General features: G+C 32.5%; 1 protein-coding gene across 14 annotated transcripts in view; it reads right to left on the bottom strand.

The window, feature by feature from the left end:
• Positions 1 to 14,034, bottom strand: part of LOC119604279 (small conductance calcium-activated potassium channel protein) — a 245,111-nt gene that overhangs the window by 216,955 nt on the left and 14,122 nt on the right. For 2 of the 14 annotated variants that reach the window (XM_037956812.1, XM_037956813.1), the window contains exon 1: positions 5,089 to 5,456. The exons of the other annotated variants lie outside the window; for them this stretch is intronic. The gene's annotated coding sequence lies outside the window, so the exon portion shown is untranslated. Of the gene's footprint in view, positions 1 to 5,088; positions 5,457 to 14,034 lie in introns of those variants that run through there. 14 annotated transcript variants of the gene reach the window in all.

Here is a 14,034-nt window from a genome sequence, read left to right as displayed (position 1 = left end):
TTTTTGTATGAAACAATTTGTTGTTTTTTTTTTTGGAAAAAAAAAGATTTTAAACTTGCTGATAAACCAACATATAGTAACATGAAAACAAATGTTTATATTTTTAGAAGTTTCCAACAGAAACATGCAATGTTTGCTATTAATAACTTAAGTTTTTACTCATACATACGTATGTTTATATTTTCGGCCAAACATTTTAATTTACTTTTTATTACGGATTTTACAGATTTTTGGAAGCATAAACTTTTTACTGGAATATAATTTAAAGGAATGTATTCTTAAAGGAATTTTTATATTATATATCACTGGAAATGTAACAAAAAGTTGACTTTTATATAGAAATGGCAAGAGTTTTCATAAGATTTGCATAAGATCTAGTGGCAATCTCTGAATGGGGTCGTGCTAATAGAGTCAATTTCAACGCACGTTAGACTCAATGTTGTGTTTTAACGCTCTAACTCACGTCAAATCATGTTGCTTCATGTGGTGTAAATATTAAGGAGACAGAAGCTCTTGATGTTCTGGGCATGAGAATACAGTGTGATGTTCGCTGGATCAAACACCTATTTCAAGTGTCGAAAGAAGCATTCAAGTGTCTCGATTTTCTCAAAAGGTGTAAGACATACTTCACTCCCTCTGACCTCCTTACTATACTATCTACTCCACCTACATGCGACCTAAAATGAAATACAACTCTCATGTATGGGCCGGCGCTTTAAAGTCTATTTTGGGGCTACTCGACCGCGTACAGGAGAAGGCGAAGGTACTTATCGGTGACAATAGGGTATCCAACTCTATAAATTCACTGCAGCATCGTCGCAATGTGGGGTGCGTTACACTGTTCTATCGATACTATAATGTAATGTGTTCTTATGAAATTAGGGAACTTGTTCCCGAAACCCGCATATCCACACGTAACACACACATATGTGCTCGATTGGCCAGTGGATCGCACAATGCACTACAGAGAGAATTCGTTCTTTAGTCGTCCGTATGTGTAACAAACTTTCCCCAGAAGTCTTTCCAGTCACTTGCAATGTGGGTAGGTTTAAATCGGATGCCCACAAACACTACTATCTCTATCCTCCCTCCCATAACCTATTTTCCTAGTTCCAACACAATGCACTGTATGAGTAGAGGTCATCCCCTGAATGCTGGTCCAACAAAAAGATAAATGAAGTGCATAAAAGTACCAAAAATGCAGCATTTAACCGTTTTATCCTTAAAGAGACTGAATTTCAAAAAAAGTGACAGATTTTTTAATAAACAACGATAAGTATAACGTTTTTACTATTTTAGTTTTTGAGATATGGGTTCATAGAATTCACCCGTTTTTATGCCTTAAATCCTAAGTCGATTCAAAAAGTACCATTTGAGAGATGAAAAGTACTAAAGAGTTCTATCATTTTTAACAATCATGAGTTTTAGATTCATATTATAGAACATACAAAGAGTATCATTTGAAAAAAGAAAAATTACCAAAATTGGATTAAATTCTAACTTTGTGGAAAGTACTACTAAAATGAGTACTAAACCGATTGGTATACTTTATGGTGGGTATTGTGCGTTACAAACATCAGCACAAACCCAATATACCCTCAACACTAAAGTGGTGTAGCGTATAATTAACTGAAGTGAGGGGAAGGGATTTACAAAGTAACCCACCATCTACATATTCATAATCATATATTCAAAATCATAGAATAAAAATTTTATTATGAATGAGTGCTTTAATTAGTAAAAAGTTCATTGAAGCTTTTTTTGAAAAATAATCCAAAGAAGTTGTATGTATGTTGAGTTCTTTTTTTGTGGTTTTCATTCAAAAGCCTAGTTAGTAAACTGTTCTGTACATTTTCCATTGAAATGATTCAGTTTATCATTTGTGCAAGGAGGAAAGTATTTTACGATAATTTAATTTAAACACATTTTACACAAAATTGGTATCCTTTTTCATTCACTTTGGCGACTTTTGAACTCTACTCATGGCTTTACAAAGTTTTTAAATCAGATTGACATTTATAGAAGATGATATTAAAACACTATTGGATTCAAATAAATCTTAAATAATTTAAAATATTCCAGAAAATGTCCAGTAGAGCAACACGGGAAGCCTTCTTAGAATGAATAAGTTCAAGGTTATTATCAGAGTATGGATATACTAGTTCAGAGAAATTAATTCGAGCAAAATAAAATTTTGCAGTGAATATTTTGTTTTGCTCGTGAGTTTAAATAAAATAATTTTTGTTCATGACATGAGTAAAAATGAATATTTCATGAATTTTATAATATAAATATTAAATAAATATATTCTTCGCGTGTGTAAAAGTTATTAATTTTCTGTTCGTTTTGAATTCTCTTGTGAGCGAAATTAAAAAACAAAACGAATAGACTTTTCTCGTGAAGTGAGCATAAAAATTAAGAGCTGAAATAAAAATCGTTTTCGTGAGTTTAAATAAATTCACGAATGCTAAATATTTTTACTCTGGTTATTATAACACACCGGTTTATCAGCATAATTATACCAAACTGGTTGAAGGGATTCAGACGTATGTATGTAGAGCATTTGGAGAGGACAGTGAAACACTGAAACACTTTACTGTGTCATTGCCAGGTTTTAGTTGAAATTAAATCAAAATATCTTGGTACCTTTAATCTTTCAGATATAACATCTCTTGAGAAAACTGATGGAAACCTAACCTAAGGAAAGTGTTCGAATTTTTGAAAAAAAATTTTTATAATTCTATTAATGTTTCAAAGTTTTTGAATGCGAAAATTTGCCCTCAGGATATTAAGTTTCTGAACAATGAACTATAATTCCTTTTTATAGAATTTTAGCCCAAATTGTAAATGAAGAGGAGCACATAATATGATCGAGAGCATCCTAAGGGCATTTTTATACACTACACCACTATAGTGGGTGTGCGTTTGTGCTGGTGTTTGTAACATCCAAAAATATTGCTCATACACCCACCTTAATGTATACAAATTGGCTTAGAATTACTTTCTGAAACGATTTAGCTATGTCCGTCTGTCTGTCTGTCCGACCGTCTTTTTTTTTTTTTTGAATTTTAACCAAAATTGTATATGAAAGGGAGCACACAATAGGATTAAGAGTGTCCTAAGGGTATTTTTATACCCTACACCACTATAGTGAGAAGTTGGTATTTGTAACACTCAAAAATATTGGTCCTACACCCTCCTCTGCTCAGAATGTCCGTCCGTCTGTCTGTCTGTCTGTCTGTCTGTCCGTCTGTGTGTCCATGTAAAGCTTGTGCGCACTGTACAGGTCGTAATATTCAAGATTATTTGATAAAATTTTCCACATACTCTTCTTTTAACCCTCTTGCCTCTTGAAAATGGTTAAAATCGGTTCATTATTTCGTATTGCCTCCATACAACCGTAACCCCCGAATAGCGCCTTTGGGCTCATAAATATGTTAAATGTTCTTGTATCACTTTAAAAATCGACAAAACTTAGTTAAGTCTGGATGATAATACAAATTTTTGTAATTATCGGGCCTCATTTGACCCTATCCCCATATAAAGTTCACTTCAGAAAATAACTTGATGATCAAAATTTACTTATAATAACTAATATCATGATGATATTCTGCATAAATAACTGATGTAGACGTAAATCCTTCTAACCAAATTTATAAGGATATGATCATTTTAACCCCTCTTTTAGAAAATCTCATTTTTTTGTCAACAAATTGATGTGTAGGTTATAATATTCGCCGGCCATGCCCGACTATAAATTCTTACTTGTTTTCATGTTTGTGTAAGATCATGTTCTCTAAACAATAGTAATGGATAGTAGTTCGATTAAATCAATTGGCAAGAACTTTAAAAAGATATAGAATCTCAAGGAATACCTTGTACAAACGAGATAAGTTTCAAAAGTCAACGGAAAAAGAAATATAATGATATGTTCTATATATTGTAGAAACCTGCTTAACAATGATGACTCATGTATTAAATAATATACTTATTATTTCAAAGATTATCTCAAATAAGCTAAATTGCTGAATTCTTGCATCATTTTTTTCTATCATAACTTTATAATAGCTTTCAATATAAACATGATTTAGCTTTCAAATAGATTTCTTATCTGAAAGCATATAACAAGGAAAACAAAATAAATTTGAAATTTAATAAAGAAAATCTAGATCTAACGATAAGTTATGGCAAATAGAACTCAAACCTTAATCTTTAGCAACAAACCAGGTCTTCAAATCATAAAATTTTTGCCAAAATTTTGAAACACTTTCAAGAAAACACGTTTTTAAAACAGCAACTAAAAAAAAGGAAAAAATTATCACTCCAAAAAAAAGAAAACATTAAAATGACGACTAATGCCTGTAGGGTATGAAAATTGGATTTTTCTTAAATTTTTATGATTTTCTCCTTGTTAAACTTTGTATATCTTCTTACTTCGTCATCAAAAAAGAATTCTACGAGTTAAAGAGTGAGGAAAGCAGAAAAAAGTGAAAAATAAAAAAAAACTTTTTATCACTCTGGTATTTTTTTTTGGTTTTTTTTACTTCGTATTCGTATTATTTTTTATTTATTTTATTTTTTGTTGTTTTTACTGTTTTTACTTCAAATATTGTTGTTGTTGTTATATATTTTGTTTTTAGGGAAAGTTTCAGAACATACGCACTCGCTTTTACAAGGTAGATACAATTTTCTGTTTCGTTTGTGTATTTTTTTTTTTCGTTATTTGTTATTGCTGTAAATGGAAATGTTGTTGCTGTTTTTATTCTGGCTTTCCACTTTTTGCTGATATTGATGTTGTTGTTGCTGTAGTGGCAGTAACGTTAAGTTGATTAAAGCCAAAAAGGTATGGCAGTTCAAGTTTGAACACAAAATATAGAAATGAAAAAAAAAACAGGCAACTCCAAGCAAAAAGAGGAAGAAAAAGCAAAAGTTAACAAATAAAAAAAGTAAAAACTGCTATAAAAAGAGAAAGTTTTCTACAGAAATAATAAATATTATTATTATTATTTTTTTTTTTTTGATTCTACATATAAATTATTCATTAATTTTTGTTGTTGTTGTTTTTTGTAATATATTAATTAAACCCACTTTTTTTTCTTGTTAACAAGATTTTAATTTCACATCAAAACTTCTTCATTTAAGCACGTATAATATTTTCAATATTATTTTGAAATTGCTTTTTTCAAAATTTGAGCTTTCTTTCTTCCAACAACTTGTTTAACCGTTTGCTCTTTTTTTTCAAATTTCAACTTATTTTAAACAATTTCCTTTAAACTTTTTTTAAAAATTTTCTTCTATTTTTTTCTTAATTCTTTATTTCCTTTTGTAATATTTATAAATTTTTATAGGATTTTATTAGAATTGAATTTTGTTTTCTTTTGAATGAATTTCTCGTTTCACAAACGTCAAACAGGGGTGTAAACACAATACAGACTGAAATCAAGCATATAGCAGCACAAACCGAGTAGCTTGTATTTTAACAACGACATGATTATCATATTCTTCATCATTAATATCATAGTCGTCGTCGTAGTCGTAGTCGCTGCTATCATTCACATGAAGTACCAGCCATTCACAGGCAATAGGAAGAACAAGAATTCTGTTAAAATAAATACTATGTAGTAGTGTGTGAAATGTTGTGGAATTGAAACATTACAGGAACTGGCATTAAAAAATAGACACTAATACAGACATGTATGTGTGTTTGTGTGTATGTTTTATATTGAACATTTTAAGGCTCACTGTACAATTATAACAGTATCGTACTTTTGTTTTGGGGGGTATCTCTTGTAGAGTTGCCAGCTTTTTAAGTAAAAGAGTTTGCACATGGCAGTACTGGATAATAAAAAAACTGATAGTATCTTTGTGGATCCACTCACTTTTCCATTATTCCAAATTTTACAGGTTTGCAAGTGCATTTGCTCTTTCGTTACCGATTATTCCCCAGTGAACTTGTACTGAGATGATGCAAAGCTTTCTCCTGGAAGAGCATTTGGTTCAGGCTATTTTACTGTACAATACTGACTTAGATATAACTTTATCAGCTGATAGGAAGGAAACTTTGTTGGTAAATATATTACCTTCTTTTAGCTCCATATTTATTATAATCCAGTTTACCCATTCCATTATTTCACGGACTTCTGCATGGAAGCTAGTGTTATGATTTGGCAGACAGAAGTTTTCTTTTTTTTCTGGGATTTCAATGTAGAACTCCAGTCGCGTTTCATTTCCCAGTCCAAGTATCAATAGATTCCTACCAGTTCCTGATCTAATGTTTCCACTTAACCAAATTTCCGACAAATTCTGCTTTCTTTCACGTCCGATGTTAGACCCATTTCAAACTTGGCTTGATAAGTGTTTAGCGCTCTCGGAGAGTATTGGAGAGAGAAACCCATAAGGCTCTTGGAATAATAAAATGGAGGGTAGTATCACAAGGATTTTAGGGGGTGAACCTAACGAGAGCAGAACGAGAAGCTTTCCCAAAATGAGCAAGACTACAGTTAGTATGATGATACGTATTCTGAGTGGATTCACAGGATTTCGGGTACAGCTTTACAAAATTAGAAGTACGGACAACTACTACTTCAGACGTATGTAAAGCATGTAGAGAGGACAATGAAACTTTGGAGCACTTTATGGGACATTTCTTTCGTCGCCAATATAACCAAATATTTTGTGCTGATATTATTTCGAACTGAGTTTCTGGACATCGGACGTTAATACGTTCAGTGAATACCTTTTTCCATGAAAAGGAGCACACAACAGGGCCGTTAGTGATATAGGAGTGTTTCTTCGGATTTGATGTAGCTACATCTTCCTATCAACCTAATCTAGCCACGAGGGACTATGTTTAATTCTTGGAGTGAAACTGGTCACTGAAATTTATAAAAGGAAGGCAACTTTAAATGGGGTCTAAGATCAAATAAGGCCCGATCATAACTGCAAAGTGCTAATTTTTCAATCAAACTCTTAAACTACCACATCTCTATCGGTTAGACAACACACAACAGATCTGTCAAGCCGAAGTGATCTAACCGACTTTAGCCTAGTTCGAGTTTCTTCACTTTCAGACTTCTATATATATCTAGTGGCATATAAGCTAGAACGGAATCTGCTTTAGATATCTCTAACGCTGTTTCAGTATAAACTCTGTTGGGGTTTACTAAATGTTGTCTTTATCAAATGACTAAAAAGGGATGAAATAATTTAGATACATATAGAGGGGCCTACTTAATGTGGCCTCCTTTCAAGAAACCTGAAATATATATGCTGGATTTATTTAGGTTTCTGGCTGTACACTGGAAGCTAGTACAGACATGCCAGTCGGCTTATCTAGGTCTAGATTCTATTACGATATCTCACTGCTGAAAGCTTGATCTGATAGCACATTAATATACATCAGTCTCATCGTTGACGTTTAAGAGTCATGATGGTGATTGTGACAATAGTCAAAATCGGTGGGGCCTCCCTTGCCAGACAAGTCTAAGCCGAGTGCGATCTAGAACAACCACTCTCCCGTAGTAGGGGCGTTTAGTAGACAACCAGTCTATATACTCGTCATAGTTATGTAGAGTTTAGCTTCCGTTGGCCCTCTGAGGTCATTGTCGCCCTTTTGAAGGCTGTCGATCCACTATCCGATAAATCTAACAGCATCTATCCTCTAAGTAAGCGGCTTGTTGGTCTACCTCTGTCTCCAGATGATTTCAGTTATATGGCAGTAGGTTTTTAAACCTGCGAACTTTCTATTTCTGATTGTAATGTCAGATAATGAAACATGCCCTGCGTATCCGGTAAAGGACTTAATAATCTCCGGAGACCCGACAACTACAGTGTCGGTCGGCTATAGTATGTTCTCTGCGCCTGAGGCCTCGCTTAGTGGAGTGGTAGCTCCAGACTCTGCTAAACGATCAGTTCTAGTAGGCGATCGAAACCCTAGCTTGATGCAGTGTGGTTCTTCGAAACCAGTCATCTCTAAAACTTCTTAAATTAAACCGATTGTAATCATTTTCAATAGGCTTCGTCCCTAGTACAATATAATGTCATTTACTAAAATTCATTGAATTACCTTTAAAATTGCGACTTGTAGTTTGATTAAAAGTTTTACATGGAAGGACGGACATAGCTATTTATTTTCTAAAATTATTTGTTTTCTAAAATCTGTGGGATTTTAGAAATTTTGTTGCTATGAACTAGGACTAAACAATCCAATTACTCTCTTTAAACACTAATCTAGTTATCATTCATACTTGTTTACAAACCAAAAAAATATATACACCCTCATAAACATATACAGACATCAGAAATCCTTTTTCTCTCTTTCTGTTTCATTCACTGTTATAATACAACTACAAACATGCTCCCCCAAAATTACGAGTAAAAAAATAAATAATAAAAATCCTGTTCTCTCGCACTTTCTCTTGCTCAACACAGTGCCCTGTTAAACACAAATTGTACTAAATTAAATAACAAACAAAAATACAAAAACAGGAAACCGTTATTGTCTGTCTATCTGTCTGTTAAGTTTAGTTACAAAGTTGTTATTGTTGTTGTTGTTTTCATTACATATTTGTTCTTTTTTCACTTCAAGAGTAACATTAAGTTTATCAGTAGTAGTAGTGGCAAGTAGAGTAAGTTTAGTGTGTATAAATGTGTAAATCCCTGTTACATTTATAATAAACACGAGTGCGTGAGAGGGAACTGGTGTCCTGTTGTTTGTGTAAAAACATATGAATGAGTGTGTAACTGTGTATTGTAAGTTTGTAGTTGTCGAAATAAAATAAAGGATATTATTGCATGCAATATTTTCATTTATCGTTTAGCTGACGACACGAAGACTAGCTTAAGAGCTTTTATACTTATATATTTTTCTACATACATACGTACATACATATGTATGTACTTTTGTGTGTATATTTTTGTTATTGTATCAACGTTGTTTTTATACGTTTGTGGGCCATTGTGTGTGTTTATCATTGTTGTTGTTATTTTTTTGCTATATATCTTTAACGTGCACGTTTTTCTTATTGTTTCAATTGCCATTTTGTTCCCATCTCTTGTGTTTTGTAGTTTTATCACATTTTCGTTTATATTATCAACGTATTCGTTAGAAGTTCTACTATAAATATTTATTTCAGTTTTGTGTGTCTGTTGTTGTTTTTTTTTTGTCTTTTTGTGTTGTTATTAGAGACTACTTCTCACTCTTTGGCTGTCCAGTAAATTGACAATGACATGTTGTTAAGGGATGCCATGTTTAATAATTACAATTGTGGAGCGTACTGAATTCATTGAGCTGGAAAGTTGGTAGTTATTACTGTATTATATGCTGCAAATGCATTACAGTTTTATTTGCCTAGTTTTACATTAGGGATTTGTGAAAACACCTGAAAATAAGGCGTGATAAGCATTGGACATAGTTTTATTTAAATGTACATACATATGTCTTTGTATGTATTTGAATACATGTATAAAATGTATTTTGAAAGTGAATATGATACGTATGATTTATGCAAATTAATTATTCGCTATATGGGACAATGAATGTATTTGAAAGGAAAGGATAAATTTGTAGTTTCTGGAACAGAACTTGAACTTGAAACTAGAACTGAACTAGAACTGAACTAGAACTGAACTAGAACTGAACTAGAACTGAACTAGAACTGAACTAGAACTGAACTAGAACTGAACTAGAACTGAACTAGAACTGAACTAGAACTGAACTAGAACTGAACTAGAACTGAACTAGAACTGAACTAGAACTGAACTAGAACTGAACTAGAACTGAACTAGAACTGAACTAGAACTGAACTAGAACTGAACTAGAACTGAACTAGAACTGAACTAGAACTGAACTAGAACTGAACTAGAACTGAACTGAACTGAACTAGACTGAACTAGAAACTGAACTAGAACTGAACTAGAACTGAACTAGAACTGAACTAGAACTGAACTAGAACTGAACTAGAACTGAACTAGAACTGAACTAGAACTAGAACTGAACTAGAACTGAACTAGAACTAGAACTGAACTAGAACTGAACTAGAACTGAACTAGAACTGAACTAGAACTGAACTAGAACTGAACTAGAACTGAACTAGAACTGAACTAGAACTGACTAGAACTGAACTAGAACTGAACTAGAACTGAACTAGAACTGAACTAGAACTGAACTAGAACTGAACTAGAACTGAACTAGAACTGAACTAGAACTGAACTAGAACTGAACTAGAACTGAACTAGAACTGAACTAGAACTGAACTAGAACTGAACTAGAACTGAACTAGAACTGAACTAGAACTGAACTAGAACTAGAACTGAACTAGAACTGAACTAGAACTGAACTAGAACTGAACTAGAACTGAACTAGAACTGATCTAGAACTGAACTAGAACTGAACTAGAACTGAACTAGAACTGAACTAGAACTGAACTAGAACTGAACTAGAACTGAACTAGAACTGAACTAGAACTGAACTAGAACTGAACTAGAACTGAACTAGAACTGAACTAGAACTGAACTAGAACTGAACTAGAACTGAACTAGAACTGAACTAGAACTGAACTAGAACTGAACTAGAACTGAACTAGAACTGAACTAGAACTGAACTAGAACTAGAACTGAACTAGAACTGAACTAGAACTGAACTAGAACTGAACTAGAACTGAACTAGAACTGAACTAGAACTGAACTAGAACTGAACTAGAACTGAACTAGAACTGAACTAGAACTGAACTAGAACTGAACTAGAACTGAACTAGAACTGAACTAGAACTGAACTAGAACTGAACTAGAACTGAACTAGAACTGAACTAGAACTGAACTAGAACTGAACTAGAACTGAACTAGAACTGAACTAGAACTGAACTAGAACTGAACTAGAACTGAACTAGAACTGAACTAGAACTGAACTAGAACTGAACTAGAACTGAACTAGAACTGAACTAGAACTGAACTAGAACTGAACTAGAACTGAACTAGAACTGAACTAGAACTGACTAGAACTGAACTGAACTAGAACTGAACTAGAACTGAACTAGAACTAGAACTGAACTAGAACTGAACTAGAACTGAACTAGAACTGAACTAGAACTGAACTAGAACTGAACTAGAACTGAACTAGAACTGAACTAGAACTGAACTAGAACTGAACTAGAACTGAACTAGAACTGAACTAGAACTGAACTAGAACTGAACTAGAACTGAACTAGAACTGAACTAGAACTGAACTAGAACTGAACTAGAACTGAACTAGAACTGAACTAGAACTGAACTAGAACTGAACTAGAACTGAACTAGAACTGAACTAGAACTGAACTAGAACTGAACTAGAACTGAACTAAACTAGAACTGAACTAGAACTGAACTAGAACTGAACTAGAACTGAACTAGAACTGAACTAGAACTGAACTAGAACTGAACTAGAACTGAACTAGAACTGAACTAGAACTGAACTAGAACTGAACTAGAACTGAACTAGAACTGAACTAGAACTGAACTAGAACTGAACTAGAACTGAACTAGAACTGAACTAGAACTGAACTAGAACTGAACTAGAACTGAACTAGAACTGAACTAGAACTGAACTAGAACTGAACTAGAACTGAACTAGAACTGAACTAGAACTGAACTAGAACTGAACTAGAACTGAACTAGAACTGAACTAGAACTGAACTAGAACTGAACTAGAACTGAACTAACTAGAACTGAACTAGCTGAACTGAACTAGAACTGACTAGAACTGAACTAGAACTGAACTAGAACTGAACTAGAACTGAACTAGAACTGAACTAGAACTGAACTAGAACTGAACTAGAACTGAACTAGAACTGAACTAGAACTGAACTAGAACTGAACTGAACTAGAACTGAACTAGAACTGAACTAGAACTGAACTGAACTGAACTAGAACTGAACTAGAACTGAACTAGAACTGAACTAGAACTGAACTAGAACTGAACTAGAACTGAACTAGAACTGAACTAGAACTGAACTAGAACTGAACTAGAACTGAACTAGAACTGAACTAGAACTAGAACTGAACTAGAACTGAACTAGAACTGAACTAGAACTGAACTACAACTGATCTAGAACTGAATTTTAACCTCAACTTAACTAAACTAGAACTGTTTAGTAAGATTTAGTTTATAATTTAATCTATGGTTCCGCAAGGAATTCATGCATCTTATTGGCAACTCTTATGCGAAACATTTTTCTCCTAAGAGTTTTTCTTTTCTAGCCATTTTGTCAACATTTGACAGCTAGTAAATACAAGAGCACTCCCTAAACAAATTGACAATACTAATTGGAATTTGCCACGCAAAATCAAGCAAAAAATAATATACAAGAAAAAAAACGAAAATTTATGTAAATTGGATAAAGACGTATTTTGTAATTTTTACACCAATACATTAAACACTAATACATAGACATGTGTCAATACAAGTAAAAGAAGCACCTACATGTAGGTAAAAATATATATAAAACTAAATTAGCGTGATATGTTACCTAAAGATAATTTAATATATGTTTTTGTTGGGGTTTATAACTTTGTTATAGTAATTAAATAAAATGATTTCTTAGCGAAACAAAAAAAAAAATTAAATGAATTTTATTAACATAAATTATCATATGAGGCTAAATAAATGAGTACATTTTTGCTTATACAGTTCAATTAAATGTTAAGAATACCCAAATATAGGCTAAATAAATGAAAGTGTAAAGAAAAACAGGAAAGGGAAACAACTACTATAGTTAAGTACACCCACACCCATAATTAAGCTACTAATAACAATGTCGTTTAGTTATAACACTGCTTGACTCTCGTATGGTGGTAATAGATACATTGAACAATGAACTTTTGTAATGTAAAAACAAAAAGAGAAAAAAAAAAAAAAAAACAAAAACATTACAGGTTTGTAAAGTAACGCTCATTTAAATTGTAGCAGAAAATAATAACAGTAAATTGCTCTTTTCGTAACTTGAACAACATTAAGAGAGTGTGAGATTATAACAGTTAGAAAGAGCACAACTGTTAAAAGCAAAAGCTTTTACCCCAAAAATGTTAAAACAGGAACATCATTATCACATTAAAGATAACAGTTAGGACTTTTGGCTTCAATTTTCTTCAAATGTACATACTTCCATATATACTTATTTACATATACAAAAGTCATAACTACTACAAATTATGGTAGGTCATATTGTATGACAAACTTTGTCATATTTAGATATTTATATATTTCTTTTCAGTTCATCTTGTTTCTCTCTGCTTTTAAATTTATTCATATTTCCACAATTTCCCTGTAAATCATTTTTATTCTTTTCTGGCAATATGTTCTTTGGAGAAGAAAAAAACACCCACATCATCAAAAAATATAATTTAATATCCTTTTATTTTGATGTCTTTTATTTGTTCTGTTGCTGCTTCTTGTTGTTGTTTATTTTAAAGAAAAAAAGGTCCTTCATCCTTTTGTTATTTGGTCTTTAACGAAGTGAACATTCTCTCAGTCCATTTAAAAGTAACAACAATATAATTTACTCATATTGTTTACACATGTTATAAATAATAAGTAGTGCAGTTTTTTTTTGTTCATTCATTTCTTGTTTATTTTACATTCTTTACTTGTTTTGTTTTTGTTTAATGAAAAGCTCACGTACTCTTAACTCCATTATAGTAGAAAAAAGTACTGACAAAAGTGAAAATAAAAACAAATTTTTACTTTAAACAGAAACATACGGTAGCACAGTGGAGCAGACTTTGGAAATTGAACATAAACATCTATACAATTTCTATTACATATCAGCCTTAATGTTTTATACCAGCCTAGCGTAGATCTATTCAGTTTAGTTCAGTTCTAGTTCTAGTTCAGTTCTAGTCAGTTCAGGTCAGTTCTAGTTCATTCTAGTTCAGTTCTAGTTCAGTTCTAGTTCAGTTCTAGTTCAGTTCTAGTTCAGTTCTAGGTCAAGTTCTAGTTCAAGTTCTAAGTTCAGTTCTAGTTCAGTTCTAGTTCAGTTCTAGTTCAGTTCTAGTCGCAGTTCC

The sequence above is a fragment of the Lucilia sericata genome, unplaced genomic scaffold (assembly GCF_015586225.1).
Source record: "Lucilia sericata isolate MDLA Ls3-8-SP2 unplaced genomic scaffold, ASM1558622v1 Contig000378F_arrow, whole genome shotgun sequence".
In the NCBI taxonomy this organism is placed as follows: domain Eukaryota; kingdom Metazoa; phylum Arthropoda; class Insecta; order Diptera; family Calliphoridae; genus Lucilia; species Lucilia sericata.
This window is presented reverse-complemented; position numbering and strand designations above follow the sequence as displayed.